Here is a 5526-nt window from a genome sequence, read left to right as displayed (position 1 = left end):
AGCCAGAGCCATAGCTTAATGAGTAGGGAATTTGCCTTGCACGTGGCCTACCCAGGTTTGATAGTCAGCATCCCATATAGTGTCCCAAGCCTGCCAGGAGTAGTTTCTCAGTACAGAAACACGAGTAACTACAGAGCACCACTGAGTTGTGACCTGCCCCCCAAAAAACAACAGAGATATTGCTAACATTTAACTACAAGATCTCTGAAAGCTATTACATTCTTTGATTTTTTTCTCAAATAAAATAATTTAGGAAATTAATCTCTTTAGATATTATCAGAGCTCATATAGAATTTTTATATAATATAGTATATAAATATAACAGGCATATACTTTGTGAAAAGGTAGGGTCATTTTAAAAACTTTTTGTTTTTTCGTTTATTTACTTTCTTTCCCAGTCTCTTCCCCAAATACAACATGGTGAAGATCTAGAAGCATTTTCTCCTTACTCCAATATTCTTTTTTGGAGAACCAGGCAGTGTTTAGAACTTACACCTAGTTCTACACTCAGGGATGATTCCTGGCAGTCTCAGAGCACTATATGGGATGCTAGAGCTCGAATTCAGGTAGGCCACATGCAAAAGCGAATGTCTGATGGCCACATGCAAAAATGAATGCCTGGGCCTTGCCATGCCAGAGGCCTTCTTAACCAGGCCTAGGGGGGGTGCGGGACTTGGGTAACCCCAGCACCCCTCTACCGCCTTGCTCCAGATCTCCAGGGCTTCCCCGGGCCACATGCCTGGGCAAGCCGGTGAGTTGGGCCCCTTGGCGGAGCCTGAAGGTACCCTAGGCTTTCCCCCATTATCCATTCGGCTCCTTAGGGAGGGTCTGGGTGGGGCTCTGAACTTCTGGCCTCCCAGCTTCTTGAAGTCACTGGTAATCTCTTTCCAGTCTATATTTTCAAAATCATGCGGGGGGCTAGTGCCCCTGCGCGCACAAGATACATTAATAGTACTCACTATCATTGAATTATGTTTTTATGTATGCAGAATGTCCATTTTGTACTCTGCCCTTTTGCACACCCCTACAAAAGATCATTTTTCTCTTTAACTTCCTTAACCCCTATCATCATTACTCCTCATTTACCCTTTCTAACTTAAGTACTGTAGAATCCTAAGTCACAGACCAAAGTGGTGCCCTGGAGTTAACACCCACTCAACTATTCCGAAAGGCATAAAAAGGACACGTATGTCTTTTCAACATTTTATGGGTATTTTCTTTGACGGCTATAACTTTTGCTGAATATTTTCTTATACAGTGACGATCCTCCCCGTTTTTATCTTCTCTTTGTGAACTTCTCAATATGGAATTTGGTGTGAAAGAATCCCTCAGTTTAATGCTTATGTTTGAACCAAGTCATGGGTATTGTTGGATGTGTTCTTACGCCCCCATATACTCTGATATTGCCACGTGGCTTTATTTCTTGTTTGCTTAGGCACACTAAAATGGGAAAATACTATACATACCAATAAGTTCTTATCTAATAGAGATGGGAACACACAAATCTTGTAGTGCAATGGGACCTTACACCCTGAACATTGGCATAAAGACCTGGCACAGGCCTCAGAAAAATAGGCATTCTTCATTCACCCCTGATATAGAGAAGACATTTACAAAACATCCAAGGTTGTCTATAACATCACCTGGAGGCAATCCTCTATCAGGGACGACCCTACCGCTGCTCTGACATCAATCTACTCAAAAGAGACTTCCCTTAACACTGAGAAGACTTAACAAGAACAATGACCCGCTTACTGGACAGGGCTTGCTGTATTGCCCCTTAATTGTGAGGTGAAACTAGAGGATACTCCACACCAGCCTGACTTCAATGTAGGATGTGCAGATTCCAAGATCTTTAATACAGAAACCTGATGCCAACAATAGGACTGCGTGAAAAATAAAACAGTATTGGCACTACAGACTTGGATTGAATAAACTAGTTTGCCTGGAGCCTAGAGTTGGTCTTATGCCAGGAAACTTCAGGGGTAGTTGTCTCCTTGTATTTAGACCAAGGCTATTCCTTTCTATAACCCCCATATTTTGGTGGGCCTATGCAAACAATATTTGCCACTCAAACACCATTTTTACTGTGCCCTTTTGACTAACCCTTAAAAAAAACCTCTTAAACTTTTGGTGTTAACTTAAACTAATACGTATGTGCATGAATATATAAAAATACTATGCCTTCAAAGTTAAGGAGTCACATAAATCTCATGGCTTTAGGTTTCTTTGTGTACTGCTAAGAAATTTTATAATGTACTACAATCTGGGGACTTGTGGACAAAGTAATTGTACATGGGTTCTGCCTTATTTTTCTTAATGTTTTTTTGACTGTAAGTTCAATATTTAGGCGTCAGCAAGGGGATTTCTTCTGAGAACTCTGTTTATGGGCAATTGTTCTTTCACTGTAACTTTACCTTGACCTCTTTGCATCATTGTTCTCATAATTAAAATTAAAAATAAAAAAATTAAAAAAAAGAAACAAAATAAATGCCTGATCAGCTGTGTTATAATGCCAGTTCCATCCTTATTTTAATATCCTTAGATGTATGTATGTATGTATGTATGTATGTATGTATGTATGTATGTATGTATATATGTATGTATGTCACTACATATATGGTATTCTTTTCAAAAACATAGTGTTATTTTTTTTTGATCATTTTTTTTCTGGAGGGAAGGGTTTGAGCCACCTGGTAGTATTCAGGGGTTTCTCCTGGCTCTATGCAAAAGGATCACTCTGGGTGATACTTGGGGGACCATGTGCTGGGGCCACTGCTAGAGAACTGGGGCCAGCCACATGTAAGGCAAGCACCGTAACCTCTCAACTATCTTTCTGGTTCCTCTCTGGTTTTTGTTTTGGCTTTAATTTCTGTTTGTTTATTTGTTTGTTTTATTTGGACTACACCCAGCGGTACTTATTCCTGGCTCTGTGCTCTGAGATCACACCTGGGAGGGCTTAGGGTGCCAGGGGCAAAACTAGGTTGGCCACTGAGCTCTCTCTTCCGTACTACTGTCTCCATTCTCCTCTCTCTATTTTTTAATTGAGGTCAAATTAACTTACAAAATATATAAATTAGGAGTGTCAGTTTCATACCAGTCCAAATGTGTACTGATATTACTCCAATCCAATAGCAAACAAAACTTCTCCAGCACAATCTCCTCCAGCGATTACCTTCTCCTCCTCCTCCTCTGATAACCTAAATTCTGCTGTCAGAATCCAAGCATTTGTTTTGATTTGGCTTTGTCTATTTCCTTGCTTTGTTTTCTTTATATCCAACACAGGAGGGAAATCATCCGGGTTTTGTCTTTCTCTTTCTGGATTTGTTTAATTAACATCAGTCCAGTTACATGGTAGTCAAAGAAAAGGTTTCATCTTCCTTACAGCTGAAAAGGAAGGTGTATAGAGGTACAACAACTGCTTTAATCACTCATCTGTAATTGGTACTTTATTTTTTTGTGTGTGGTGGTCACATCCGGCAGTGCTCAGGGGCCACTCCTGGCTCTACGCTCAGCACCCCCAGCAGGCTCAGCTATGGGATGCCTGGAATCAAACCACTGTCCTTCTGCATGAAAGGCAAACACCTTAACCTCCGTGCTATCTCTCCAGCCTCTAATTGGTACTTATATCCATATCTTGACCATTGTGAAATAGAACTACAATGAACCCAAGTGTGCCCATTTCCTTTTAAGTCAACTTTTTTGTGTTCTTCAAATCAATCCCTAAGCATGGAATTGCAAGATCATGGGATTTTTAAAGCTTTGCCAAAATCTCCACTATACTCTTTCAAATGAGCCAAGATCAGTTTGCATTTCAACCTGTAGAACCAGGTTTCTTCTCCACACTTTCACCATTCATGGAACCATATGAGATGCCAGGGATCAAAACCACATCAGCAAACATGCAAGGCAAATGCCCTAACCACTGTACTATTGCTCTGGTTCCAGCACTTGAATTTTTGATATGTGTTATTCTCCTAGGTGTGAAGTGGTATCTCATTGTACTTTGATTTTCCTGAGAAAAGTGATCACAAGTATCTTTTTTCCCCATTTTTCCCCATGTGCCATTTGTATTTGTTCAGTTGTTCTCATTTTGTTTGTTTTGTTTTGGGGCCACAAAAGGCAGAGATCAGTGCTTACTCCTGGTTCTGTGCTCAGGAATCACTTCAAATGGGACTTCCAGAAGTTCCAAAGAGACCACGTGGTACCAAAGATCAAATCTGGCCCTCCCTCATGCAAATAAAATGCTCATTCCCTTGAGCTCCCTTTCTTCAGCCTTATGGGTCAGAGTGATAGTACAGCAGGGAGGCCATTTGCCCTGATTGTGGCTGACCTGGTTCTATCCCCAGAACCACATATGCTTCCTGACTTGCACTAGGACAGATCCCTGAGCACAGAGCCAGGAGTAAACCCTGAGCACAATTGGATGTGGCCTTCAAACAAAAGAAATCTTGTATTATATGGATCGGCTTAGTTTGATTTGGGCTCACACCTGTTGCTCTCCAGAATGGCTTTCATTTATGTGTTATGTGCTCAAAACTCACTGCAAGGAGTTGTCAGAGAATCATGCAGTGTCAGGGACTGAAATGCAGTCAGCTCCATACAAGACAAATGCCTTAACCCCTGTACTATCTCTCCAACTGTCCCCTGCAAATTTTGTTTTAGTTGCTTCCACTGAGCAGAAGTATTTTAGCTCCACTTGTTTTTGTTCTTGCTTCCGTTGTTTTGAAATTTAGTTTCTAAAGATATCACTAAGGCTAATATTGTGTTCTGTCTTGCCTATGTTTTCTTGTATGGTTTTCATGGTTTCAGTTCTTGCATACAAATATGTGATACATTTTAATTAATTTTTGTGAATAATCTGAAATAGTGACCTAGCTTGTTTCAGGAAAGAGAATGTTCTTTTTTCTCAGCATAATTTTTTTTTTCTAATAGCAGTTCCCTGGGTATTCTCTGTAGTCCTTTGAGGGTTTTATTCATTTATTTTTATTTTTTTTGGTTTTTTGGGGCCACACCCGTTTGACGCTCAGGGGATACTCCTGGCTATGTTCTCAGAAATCGCTCCTGGCTTGCGGGGACCATATGGGACGCCAGGGGATCAAACCGTGGTCCATTAGCGCTTGCTTACCTCTAGCGCCACCTCTCCAGCCCCCCTTTAAGGATTTTAAAGAATCTATTAAGAGATTTGTCAGATCAAACTATTTTTATAATCACACTAATATGATAGTATTTTTCATTCACATTTTTAGGGAAATGTAAATGAAGTTTTCCAAAACAGACTGAATACAGTAATAGAACTGAATGTCAAAGTCTCCTACTAAACCAGATAGAGAGAACGTGCACTTGTTTTGCATGTGGTCAACCCAGGTTCTATCCCCGCCATCCTATATGATCCCCCTGAGCACCACCAAGAGTAATTCCTAAGTACAGAGCCAGAAGTAACCTCCAAGCACAGTTGGGTGTGGCCCCAAAACAAAGAGCAGATATGAACCCAGGTTGGCTGTGTGCAAGGCAAGTGTCCTACCA

This window comes from Suncus etruscus, chromosome 4 (assembly GCF_024139225.1).
Source record: "Suncus etruscus isolate mSunEtr1 chromosome 4, mSunEtr1.pri.cur, whole genome shotgun sequence".
NCBI classification, from domain to species: domain Eukaryota; kingdom Metazoa; phylum Chordata; class Mammalia; order Eulipotyphla; family Soricidae; genus Suncus; species Suncus etruscus.
The sequence above is the reverse complement of the archived record's forward strand: the minus strand, read 5'-3'. Positions refer to the sequence as shown.